Source organism: Cygnus olor, chromosome 3, assembly GCF_009769625.2.
Source record: "Cygnus olor isolate bCygOlo1 chromosome 3, bCygOlo1.pri.v2, whole genome shotgun sequence".
NCBI classification, from domain to species: domain Eukaryota; kingdom Metazoa; phylum Chordata; class Aves; order Anseriformes; family Anatidae; genus Cygnus; species Cygnus olor.
This window is the reverse complement of record NC_049171.1, coordinates 119,373,249-119,386,228: the sequence shown is the minus strand read 5'-3', so window position 1 is coordinate 119,386,228 and position 12,980 is coordinate 119,373,249. Positions and strand designations below refer to the sequence as shown.

At 44.9% G+C, this 12,980-nt stretch overlaps 1 protein-coding gene across 4 annotated transcripts in view; it reads left to right on the top strand.

The window, feature by feature from the left end:
• Positions 1-12,980, top strand: part of SPTBN1 (spectrin beta, non-erythrocytic 1) — a 134,773-nt gene that overhangs the window by 14,094 nt on the left and 107,699 nt on the right. The window contains exon 1 of one of the 4 annotated variants that reach the window (XM_040554233.1): positions 7,829-7,923. The exons of 2 other annotated variants lie outside the window; for them this stretch is intronic. The gene's annotated coding sequence lies outside the window, so the exon portion shown is untranslated. Of the gene's footprint in view, positions 1-7,828; positions 7,924-10,843; positions 10,977-12,980 lie in introns of those variants that run through there. One more of the 4 variants, XM_040554232.1, reaches the window with a different exon arrangement.

The following is a 12,980-nucleotide window of genomic DNA, read 5'->3' as shown; positions in this document are numbered from 1 at the left end:
CCCACTGTGTGATGGCCAGGCGGAGCGTTCACCATGTGTTTCCCAGCTGTGTTTCCCAGCGGGCTTTGCCAGCATGCCAGATGTTGCTGACCTGACCTGGAACTGGGAAACTGAGGCAGAGAGGGGCCAGCTGGTGGCAGCATGGCTGGGCATCGTGCCCCAGTGTGTCGGGACTCGCCACAGCCTGGCTCCCAGTGGGCACCAAACATTCCTGCCCCGTCACCTTGTGCTGCAGGGGCACGGAGGTGGCTGCTCCCTGGCTGGAGGCTGCTGGCACTCGTTGTTTCAGTTAGAATGAGTTGGGTCTCTGACACTGTTTGTGTGTCCCAATGGGCTTGTCCCAGATTTACCCCAGGAGAAATGCCATTTTGGAGGGGGCGATGTGGTGTCAGTGGCTGCTGGCAGTAAGTGAAATGGCATGATAAATCTCTGTGTCATCAGCCTGTCTGGCTGCATCCCAGGGGAATCACAGTGCTTCAGGGTGCTGACACTCTCCCTCCTTGCCCCAGCAAGGAGGCTTTGGAGTTGCCTCCTTTAGAAGGTGCTGGAGGAAAGGGTAGGTCCCGTGTTCTCCCACCCATAGCAGCAACAGCCAGCACTTCTCTGGTCACAAGTAAATGCTCACAAAACTTGCTCTCCAAAACAAGAACCTAAAGCACGTAACCAAAGCTTGTAAACCCAAAGGGGCTTGATCAAACTGAGACACAATGAACCAGCGGGGAACAAAACTTTGCTAGTTAGAGTGGAGGGGGTGGCATGACAGGTCATACATCCAGCCTGTGTGAGGTGGTCCTGACTTACAGGAACCTCTGGTTGCTTTTCAGGATTTCTAAAATAGCCAATGATTTTTCTCTTGGCCAGATGACCTCTTGATGCAAGTGGAGCCAGTAATAATTAAGCATGTCTATTTCCATTAGATTTGTATTAAATTTCTCAGATCTGATACTTCTGCCTGCATTTATGCTAAAGGTATCTTTCTTGGCTAGAATATGAATGAATACAGAAAGGAATTTATTGTCCTTCCTTTAGTAATCAAGGTAGAATTTTGTAGCTTGTCTTTGGAAGGAAGAGCTAATGTGTCAGCAGGTATGTTGTCTGAACCCACCTGCGGACCATTGGATCCCCTCATAATGTCTTTACTTGAGCCCTATTAACCATTCTAAATACAAAGACATACGAACTTCTATTGCCATGTTAGTGCTTACTTGGGCGAGCAATTAAGTGCCTTTTTTTAGCTCAGTAACGTACTGAAGACATTACATTCTGGACACTGGCATTGTTATTTCGGCACAGCCCCGTAGGCTGTAGCCACAGGACTGGCCTTCCAGAGAAGTTCATTTTTATTCTTGTGTGTACTACATTTTATTTATCATGAGAAAGAAGTTGGCTGAACAGCGTCAGCTTTGGATAGTTCCTGTTTGCAGGTTGTGCATTTCCATCAATATTTGATGAAATCTAGTTCTGTTGGTCACAGATCCTAATGCCTCCCATGATGCACGAGCTTCACTGTTCTCTGCTCGGCATCCTCTGCATCATTTGTCTAAGCTAGTTTTGTTCATGTAGACTTCATTTCTAAATGTTTATTGAAAAAGTGTGTGTGGAGAAGTTCTCTAGGGGCAAGTAGTGGTCAGTATTTGCCCAAGCTGCTGCAGCACTGGCCTGAATATTTTAGATGACTTTTGGAATACAAAAATGGAAAAGTATCTGAGACAGCTTTAGGGGCCTTGGCTTGGTGTTCATTTTTCGTTGACAAACACTAGCTATTTAGCAACCTGAATCAGATCTTGGGAGGCTTATTTTAGAATCAGCTCCCATTTCTTGTTTCCTGAGCAGTGATTCTATTATAGTGAGAAAAACAGTCTAAATAATTGAGTGGGCAAGTGTATGTGCTCTGTTATCGAAGGCCTACCCATAAATTTTAGGCTTGCTTTGCAAAGGCTTAGGAGCAGGCCCATTATTCTCCGAAATACCGCTGTGTTTAAAACAAAGCCTCCTCCTGAGCTCCTGCACACCATGCGCTGCAGCCCTGCTTGACCGTGGCCTGGCTTCTAAGCCGTTTTTTTTGTCTCCCCACTTCTTGCTGCAATCTGTGTGATTGCCTTGAAACGTCCTTGCGAAGGGTATTTCGCTAGGGTGTTTAGTCATTCTGAACTTGCCTCGCTTGCTCTCTAGAAGTACAAATATTGGTAAAATACCGCTTTACTCAATGCAGCCTAAACAGAGGTGAGCCCAGAGTGGCCAGACATATGGAAAGGTGTGTTTCAGGGGTGGAAACAGCGTCCTTTACACTAAGTAACTTAATTTTTATGACTGCAACACTGTTAACTGTTTCAGATGGCTTAAAATCAAGACCAGCTTTGTAAAGGTGAGTAAAAGTGAAAAATACCTGAATAAGAATGCTGATACTTTTTCAGGGGGTGAGGCTTTTAGGCTTATGGCTGGCTGTTCTCGGTAGGGTAAACCATAGATGCCTTGTCCCCAACTTGCTCGTGAGCCATCTTGATAAAATTAACAGTAGATTGAAGTCAGAGGAAGGACAGAGAGCTGTGATGTCTTTACAAAAGAAAATCTGCCCAGGGATAAGGCAATCCCAAGCTGCAATTCATACGGGAACTTCTAACACATCCCTAGTTTTCACTGATTGAGAACCTCTTTTCTCCTAATTGTTTCATGGCTGTCTGAAGGCAGAAGTACCTGCACGTATGTTTGTCAACCAGAGTACAGAAAGGAGGGTTGTGACAGGAAATGCAGCTCCTCATTCGGAGCCGGGATGGCTGTCTGTCTGCTGGGGAGCTGGAAGGCACGGAGCAGCGGCTCGCAGCTGTCAGCCTTGCGGCTCTGCGTGGAGCAGCGCTGCCCTGCATTGTGCAGCCTGGGCCAGCCAACACAGATGTGTAAACGAAAACCTGATTGTAAATGAAAAATCCCCAAACCCTAGGAGTGTTCATGGTGTATGGAGAATTCCTGTGAAGCCCCATGACCGCCTAGTACTCCTTGGGCTCGTCTTTTCCTGGGTTTGTTTAATGGCCTGGCTTCAAGTGCGTCTGCTTTCCCATGTACCTCTCAGTATGATACAGAAAGGGAGCCATGAAAAACATGGATGGGAGTAATTTTTTCTTGGTTAAAATATTTGTGGCTATTACCTGGTCTTGCAGAGACAATAACCCCCTGCTGGTCTGCTCTGAGCCTGTGAGCCTTCAAAAAACCTCAGAAGGGTGAGGGGTCTGAAAACCCTGGGCTAAAAATGCAGCTGCTGTAACTGCTACTGTTCAGGTTAATGTAAGGAGAGAGGTGACAGTTTGACCTTAGGCTTGGAACATCTGAGACCCAATTCATTTTGATAGCAGTTGTTGGTATCTTATGTGTGTAAAAATTAGGCTCTCAGAGTTATGCTGCAGGTGAGAAAGTTTACTCTGGTTTTGAATCCTGGTACTGTTTCATCTCTAATGAGGCATATGGAGAATTACAGAAACGGTTGCTCTAGAAGATAAAAGCATTGCTTTTTTGCTACTTCTGTTGATGAATGATGATTAGGCTAATGTTTAACTCATCAGGCAAAATAGTTAATTGAATTGTTTCAGCTCCTGTCTCTGCAGTAGCTGTGCAGTTACCACTGTCTATCCCCAGATGCTGTTCTGTGTATTCTTGCCAGTTCAGAGAGTGTGTGGGCATGTGTGTCTGTCTCTGGGCACTGAGTTTTTCAGCACTCAGTAGCAAAAAATCAGTAGAGAAAGGTTTTACAGTAACAGGTAAAATAAAAATGCAAGTAACCAGTTCCACAAATCTGTAGTCCATTGCCTTGTTTGCTTGCTTTTCTAATTGATTCTTACATTGGACAATTAATGGTGGTTGTTCTGTTTTAACTAACAACTCTTCTGCAGCTGGGCTACACCTGGCTGACACCTGTGTGTGTAAGAGAACAGAGGCTCCCCTCAAGCTAGCTGGAGTGGGAGATGGTAGCATTGGCTCTTCTTCTGGAGTCAGGGGGAGATTGTGAGGAAAGACTTGGGTTTGCATCCTGAAATAGCAGTCCTGGTGTCTAGTTGGATGCTTCTTATAGGTAAGGCCTTAACTGGCAGTGTGAACATCTGAGGCTGTCCCTGATTTCCTTCTCTCCAGATTCCCCTCCTGCTCTGTAACTACGCCTGTATGCTTGTTTGGTCTGGTTTGGAGACCTGCCTCACTGCGCTGCATCTAGTGCTATCGTTTGACCCTACAGCTCCCTTAACACAGTAAATCCATCCAGGTATGAGTATGCGTGAGGCCAGAGAGTTGTGCTGATGTTGAATGTGGCCTGTGATGTTTACAGTACGTGCCAGAAATGCGTGTGTCAAGGTATAATGAGCTTCAGAGAAAATGGCCTGTTTTCAATCAGCGTCCATGTCCAGTGTTTCTGTAGCTGCCATATGTATCCGCTCCCAGTGTGAACTCAGGATTGGATAGTCCCCAAAAATGTGATAGTGATTTTGAGTTTCACCCCTTCCTGTATTCCCTGCAATAACATCTTTTCATCTTGTGCTTTGCCAGGGTCCTGAGAGAATCTGAGAGCAGCCACTGGTGAAGTGAGCTGATGAATACAGAGGGCTTTTGTGCTGAGTGCCTTCTGTTCTGAAGGTGGAGGCTTTCAGCTGCCTTCAGAAATGCAGAGATTTTATTTAAAGTCAGGATTTCTGTTCATCTGTTCATTTAATTTCCCTGTTCTTGCATAAATTCATAGGCTGCAAAAGATTCTTGAGCAGGATAGCACTAGTATTCATGCTGCTCCTGTCTGTTTTGTATTGGGGTACTTCATGATAACCTCCAAAAAGTGTGCAACAGAATTAAGTTGCAAAATAATCTTTTTTTTTTTTTTTTTTTTGTGCAGAACATACGATAATTTTGGATGGTATGAGGTTTTAATGGGCATGAAATATTTGTAAATACTCAACATAACTCTTCTGCGTCTGAAATCTGTAGGTAATTCAGGCAAGTCAAAGTCAGGCAAGCACAAATCTCCTTTATACCCTACTGTACCATCTGTCTAATCTATCTGTGTCAAATACAGCTTGTTTGGGTCTGTTCTCCTGCAACGTGTTCTGGATAGACTAAATCAAAAATTCTGGTCAATGAATATTTTTCTCTTGATGTTTGTAACTTACATAATAAACATGTTTTTCTTGTTAGTGTTGTAACATGTTTGGTCAACAAGAATGTGGTAGTCAGAACAAATGTCTTTTTGTCATGGTTGACCAGGGTGCTTTTACAGCTACAGCACCTTTTCAGCAGTTACTAAGCACAGTATTAATGTGAAATAGCCGAATGAAGGACTTCTCTTGCTGGCACTTGCAGGGTAATGAGCCCCAAAATGTATAGTGTAGGTTTATCTATTGCCTAGAGCTTGTTTTCTGTTGATCCACTGCTAACCTGGAGAGGCTCCATTCTGTTTGCCTGGAATTTGCATTTGTTTTGTGAAATGTCAGAAATGAGTATTTGGAAGACTTTGCTGGTTTGTTTCTATGTCAGTTTGGGTAAGCTGTAAGCTGTCCCTTCTAAATGCTGGAGGACTGCAAGTAACATTATTGCAGTGTGATAAAAATAAAGCCTGAATTTTGCAGGTAACCTTCTCTTTTGGTGTCTTTCCAAAAGCAGAATGATGCAGTGATATACGTCCTTGTGGGTTACAAAGCATGCTAATGTGGCTGCTGCTCTACTGGCAGCTCCCGATTGAAAGAAGGAAACTCCAAATCATGCAGGGCCAGCTCTGCGCGCTGCGAGTGTTAACGCATGGTTGCATAAATACTGTGTTGATCTGCAGCTACCTCCTTCTGCACGTAGGTGTGACTGGCTATTAGAGGCAGGGAATAGTGGGATTTTCACAATTTGGAAATCCCGTGCCTGTTGAGGGCTCTCTAGGAGGGAAGCAGACCTCCCTTTAGAGGCAGGGCTCACGGAGGCTCTAGCCTCTGCAGTGGGCTGCAGCCCCTGCCCTTGAGTAGTGCAGGGCAGCCTGGGGGAGGATGCTCAGGATGGAGCATGACTCAGGCGTCTGCGGGACTCGCGGCTGCTGTTGGCAGGTTGCTGGCGTTGTGCCCCAGCTCTGCACTCCTGCACCATGGCCGCATTGCCTCCGAGGGTCTGCATGCCCAGCCTCCAGTGTGATGTGTGCCAGTGTACCCCTACGGCCTGGAGACTGGAGTTCTGGCATTGGGGCTGTCATTAAAGGCAGCAGAGATACAGCCTATATTCAGCAATGCCTTCTCAAGGGAACTAGATCGCAGAGTTTTTTCCTGAGATGCTTGTTTGAAAAAGAAGCCAGGGACAATCTAAAAATTCTTCATTGTTATGTATTCAGTGCCATTACTGCACTGTACCTCTCACCTCCTTCTCCTAGCCTCAGTAATTGATTTTTTTTTTTTTTTTACCTTTGCTTGCATTTGCTTTATGCAGAGAGATTGCTGTTCTCAAGACAGCTGAGCCTGATGTACAATGCAGTGCTAAGGCAAGGCAAACTGTAGTCATTCGGAAATAAAATGGCTGAATCATTGTATGGTGAGGCACTGTGTTAAGATGGAGTCAAGCAAGCAGATCACTCGGGAAATGAGGGGGCAGTTTTGCTGCTGCTGTTGAAGTGGAGGCCTCTCTGTACGTTGCATTGATATCGATGTCATCACGAATAGAAACCTTCTATGGAAAGTTTCACCTTCAGTGCTTCATTTGGTCCTGCCTGTGATAACAAACATTGCACAAATGGAAGCTAACAGCAGGATCCTTAGGAAAAGAAAGGGTGAAGTAGTGACTGAAGTTCTGTTTTAACCTCTTGCTATCTTCACAGCACATGTTTTCTAAAGGAGAGTATAATAATTGAAAAGCTGGCACGGTGTAATCCTGAGGTTTATATTAAAGCTTCTTACTAGTGCATCATGCAATTCAAAATACTCCATTAATATATTTGCTTTGAGAGATGTGCACATCCAGACGTTTTCTGGTTTTACTATTCCAAATCAGGGTGCTTTGATTACTGCTGACCTGATTTGAATAGGGGCTTGACTGATTTCATTTAAATTATTGATTGCAGTGCATTGGATTGGCCACGTTTTTGTTTTCTGCCAGTAACAGCTACTCTCCTCACCCAGATCTGAGTGGTTGGATCTCACTTTTTCCATGATGCCTGAAGAAAGAGCTTTAACACACGTCCTGGGAGGAGGAGGAGGGATTTTGCCCACCTGGGGATCCAGGAGCGCCTCCTGTTCAGGCCGATCCGGGGCTCTGTAGGTGATGTGCTGCTAGCAAGGGGGCTCTCTGCGTCGGCTGGGACTGCAACGCTCCAAGCCTGCCGCACCTCGCTGTGCTACATTCCCGTGTGCTGCTGCGTTTGCTGCACGCAGCCATTTGGGCTGAGCCAGGGAGGGATCAACTGCGCTGCTTTGTAGTGCTTCTGAAACACTACATCTGTAACAAAACACGTAGGCTGTCTGGAAGCTTCACATGGGTTACCTTTTCGGGCCAGCTGGTGTTTCTCTGGCAGCTGCAGGTGCCCACGAGCATCTGGTGCTGTGGCTGTCTGCCCATCCTATGCCTGTCCCCATCCGTTTGCCACCGAGGGACGTGGGACCAATCGGGTGTCCTTCCACTTGTTGTGCTTCCACATGCCGTTTCTGATGTTCATGTGAGCAGGGGACTCGTGTGCGGCGTGCCTGCCCTCGTGCTGGGGGCCCCTGCGGAAGTGGGAGCGAGGGCTCCGGGAGCGGCGCGGCCAGTGGTGCCCGCACAACTTGTTAGGTCTCTGGGGGCCTACAGCAGTGGGGCACTTGCACTAATGAGCTGTTCTGCTCTGTTTTTTGTAGTGAGGAGAACTGGGCATTTTCCAGATGCATGCAAGCTCCAATTGTAACACGAAGACACAGCTGGCTGGGGAGCAGGGAGAGCTGGAACATTTGATCCCAAGTAATTGTTCCATTTAAAAAATGTCAAATGACAGTGAATGTTATTTGAAACAAGTGATAGGGTGGCTCTGTACAGCACGTTAGAATTTATTTCTAGCAGGAGTAATAGCCCCACCTTTAAAACTGTAGAGCCAACGACACTTTGAAATCCTTCAAAAATGAGCTTTCCTGTTCCCCCCCGCCCCTTTTTTCTTTTCTTCTCAGCCCTCTTATGTAGAAATGCTTTTAAAGCCTTAAAATTGCATTTTTGCCTGGAAAGTGAAACAACGCTCAGGATTTCCCTAGGGAAACAAAGCTTTTAGAGCCTGAAAGGACCACGGAGAGAGCATTCTCTTCCTGAGGTTTTTCTTCACCCAAGATGGCTGTCTAGAGTGATATGGGGGAGAAAGAAAAGGCAGGAAGATCTGGAGAGCTGCCAGGCATTTAAAAGGACTGTGTAGTAAACAGTCATTAGGTAGAAAATGATCAGGATTAGCACTTTCTGAATTGCTTCAGGGCTGTATTATTTTTTTCTACTGTGAATATGCAAGTGTAAATCTTAAGTATTTGAGAATCCTAGCTTTTACTTCTAAAATGCAGATAAGGCTGCAAAGAATACCATTTATCTGCAGGCTTTCCTTCATGACCATATCAACCTGTCATACTCAAAAGACCCAGAGAAAAATGAAAAATGTCTGCCATTGTTATTTTCTAAACAATTACAGAGCCTGGTTCTTGATTTTTTTTAAAAAAAATACATTTATTGTTTGTGTGTGTGAGGGGCAATATACTGCTATTTCACAGGATAATTCGTAAAAGTGCCTTTGCAATGTCCAATTCTATGCTCAGATGTCTTGTGTAACAAACAGAGTTACTACCTGGGTTATCTCCGCTATAACTAGCTGTTGTAAACCTGAATGTAATCGCTCAGCTTGAAGGCAGTCAAGAAATATTTGCCGTCTTTTTATCAGACTCTTCCTTTCTGCCTTGTAGCTAGCCAGATTCTGCATCTCCCTGCTGGTGCCCATGTGATATAGCCCTTTGGGATATCCCTTTCGATACTGCCTTTTCTCAGGGTTAACATTTAGTCCACTATTTTGTTTCTCACCATTAATGCAAGAAAATGGTATAATGGTTGCCTTGTTCTGGCTAGGTCCTAAGCAACAAGAACCAGTCTGTGATAGTTTCTTCAGTTCATCACATCCATCTCAAGGCAGTCAGGCAATGGAACTGGTTTGTTGTGGCTGAGCAAGCTGCGCAGGTTACAAGCTGATGGTGCATTATTGTTCTTACATCATTTTTTATTCCTATTGCAGTTATGTGAACTGTGCTAATACCAAACAAAGGGCTAGTATGATCAATATCTGAGGGAAGTGGTCAGTGGCCAGTGAAGCGTCTCTTTGTTACTTTCTTCCTGTATGGAAGTTGGGTCGTATACTTCCATAACATAATATAAAGTCACTAAGGACTTCAGAAATTCGGAGAGAAGGTAGAGGATTTCTTGAGCGAGCCCTGAATGCAGGGAGAGTGAATCAAGAAACCAGAGCTATGGTGAAGCTGAATGCTACTAGCTATAAAGACTGTGCTGTAGAGTTTTTGTCCTTGGAGGCAGTTGGTCATGTTCACCTGAAGTTAAAAGCAAAACAAAAACACCACTGATAAATTCAGTGTAATTCTGTTTTTATGCTTGAGGTTGAAGTTTGGAGCAGATTTGGAGGGGCTGTGCAGATATTAAGGGAAACAGCACCATTTCTCCCCGGTTTCTGAGCCATGTAGTAGAACAACAAAACATTACAGTTCTTACTCACTTGAAAGAAACAAAACTGAACTGGCTGAGGATCTAAGGCTATCAGTCCATCTGTTGGAAGGAGTAGAAGGCAGCTTATTGAAGACTATTCAAGGGATGGAGTCGGTATGTAGTGGAACTGTTACCTCAATTTATTTACAAAGAAAGTGGACAGACGGGACAGTCATTTTCTGAAGCAGCACATGTTGGCTTGACATTCATGGCAAGGCACTTCATGATGTGAAATGGAGGAGGTTTTCTGGAGTTGTTCTCATTTCTGAACCTTTCTTTTTGACACCTGGATTCCCTGGGTAGAAAGGGAAGTTGGACAAACAGCACCAATGTGCTGCCTTTAGGGTCTCTTTTCCCATGCGTAGCGTGGGGATGGGTGGCAGTACGTGGCTCCAGACCTCTGTCACGCCAGCCAGTTGGTGAACAGGGACAAACCCTGTACTGCTCTTACCTGTGTGTAAACAGAGATATTCTTTTTTTTTTTTAAAAAAAAAAAAAGCGAAAAGCACAGCTCTGGAATAGATTCTATCAGTCACAACTGTGGAGAAGTAGGAAAGACTTCATCTCCATAGACTTTTTTCCAACCCGCCAAATTTACCAGATCGGTGTTTTTTCAGATGGTAACTGAGTATCTAAATCTGTAGGGAGGTCACAGCCTTCAGATAATCTGTGTTGTGTAAGCCACATCAGCGGAAAGGATGAAATCATTTTTCAGGAAGAGTTTATCAGCGGCTGTGGGAAAAGTGGAGGGAGAAGTTGTCAGGTTATCCGCTCAAGTCCCCGCGTTCTTCAGACAAGGAGGGGTGGTGGGCTGGGTGCTTCTTGCTTGGCGCAAGAAGTGTCGGCCTTTGCATGCACTGGTTTACAGAGAGGTGACCTTTTTCTGTGATTTATCCTCTTTTGTAGATTTGTGGAGAAGAGCCAAGTGAATGTACCTTGTTATGCCATTTTGTGCTGGTGGAAAGAAAGCGCTCACGATGTAATCTGAAATGGCAAAGCCATTACACGTCAGTGACAAAAAATGCCAGTGATTTTCTCCTGATCTTACTTTCATACTTTTTACTGTCAGCTGCAGTACTTTACACATTCCAAATACTTTGTGGAATACATTTAATGAACCGAGGTTCAGAAAGCTGGCCGGGGCTGGGCTCCTCCTGCAGGCAGCTTAACCCGAGCACTGGCCTCAGCGAGCAGTGAGCGGCCGTGCAAGTCCTGGAGAAGCAACGGTCCCCAGAGAGGTAGAGCAGGCGTTGTTTGCCAGGGATTGGAATCAAATGGTGAGGATGAGTGGGTATTCAGCACGGTGTCTTGGGGATGGTGAGGTATATTATCACTGATTCTAAACGCTGGAGGTTTGGGGTGACATGTAAGGCTTGGTTTTTGTGAAATGAGGTAAGAATGAAATAGTCTTATGGCTTTTAAAAGCTGCTAGATAGTGAAACACAGCCGAGATCCTCTTTAAATATGAAATGACTATAAAGTAGCATGCATTGAATAATGAAGAGAGATTGTTATTGAGAGGAGACAAGTGGTGGTCAAAAGTTAATGGTATTTGAATGAGGAACTCTAGAATATTCTTCAAGGATAGCATGCACAGTTACCATATTAAAAACTCAAAAAGCAAACAAGTGATAGAAACAATATTTAAGGTACTGCCCAGTTGATAGAGCTTGTAGGTCTTTAACATCTGTACACAATTATTTAGCTTCTCTGGATTTTTCTTCCCCTGTAGTGCACATTTCTGACTATGAACTAATAGTACATAATAATAAAATCTTGGGTGTTTGCCAGCACAAACAGGGTTTTGGCTAAGTTTTGGAGTGTTTGTGGAAGTAAAAAAGCAATGCAGCTGTTGGGTTGAGTACGTGCCAGCTAAGGATCTATTTCCCAGACAAAAAACTCAAATCAGAATGAAGTAATGATGAGAGATTTTACATATTGTTGCTTTATGCTGCTTGTTCCTCAGCTTCTGCGTGTTGTGACTCTGGGATTTGTAAACAGGGATTGTGTGTTTAGTGTGTGGTAACCACTTGAAACCGAGTAATCGCAGAAGAAATACAATGTATTTGCTTGTGATTTTTTCCGGAGTACTTCAGAAGGTTGGGTTTGAGTGTGAAAATACTGTGTAAAGCAACCTTGTTTCCCTGTGAGGTCAGAGCAAGGGACCGTGAAGCTCTTGGACCAAATGATGACCGTATTTTTTCTGTTGTTGCAAAGCGATTTCCATTGCCTCAGTATACAAGGCTAGCAAAGCTCTGCATGTACATGATGCAGTGTTTACGTGCTGCCAGAAGCTGTTTATAACAAAGTGCCAATAACAACAGTTAGATATTTTGAAACAGTTCAATGGCATTGTTCGGTTGCTTTGCCTGTCCTGCCCCGCGTGATCAGAGCTGTGAGTAGCACTCACCTGGAGGTGACCAGGCAGCCTCAGGGGACAGGACCTTTTGCTCTAAGCACTCGGCGAGGGAACTGAGAGCCCTCCCGCTGCTGGCGCCCAGGGAAGGGCCCATGCGGGCTGGATGCTGCCCTTGCCAGCGCAGCTGCAGCTTGGCCGCCCTGTGAGCAGCTTCCTCGCCCGGCGGAGCTGTGCTCACAGGGAGCAGCGTCCTGGGGGAGCATGACTGGGGTGAACACGGAGCCTGGGCCTTGCAGAGTCCTTCAGGCTCGCGTGGGCAACAATAGCTCGTGGTGTCTGCCACTCAAGAGGCATTTTGAGTAAAACTTTAATGTCGTGGTCCGGTGTGACACTGTTGCTTTTTACAGAGTTATTTATTAGACTTTTCTTATGCTGTTCATAAGTACCGGTATTGCCTTGAGGTTTTGGTGAAGCCTGTTGTGGTCTTTTTACAGCAGCTGAGACAACTTTGGTGTTACAGGAGAGCCAGCCTCTTTCACAGGATGTGCAGAAGTGTACAAGGCAGTACTCTAAACACTAGCAAGCTGTCATGAGGAACCTGCAAAGAGTCATTGCTATGGCTTATATAAAACAATAAATATCTCCATCTTGCATGGGACAACATAGAAGGGTGTGTGCTAAAATACCTACTCCTTGTATCCCCCTCCAAAAGAAACACAAAACAAGCAAACAAAACAAAACCTTTAGCATAGTTGAAACAACAAAGACCCAAAATAATGACCCAAGCTATTTAAGATGTAGCTTTTCTGGGCTATTGCTCCCCATCCATCATCTCATTTCCCAGAGCTTTAAATTCTGGCCCATGTGCTTTTTCCTCCCAGGATACATCTCAAATTGTTTGGTCACAAATGCCCCAAATAAC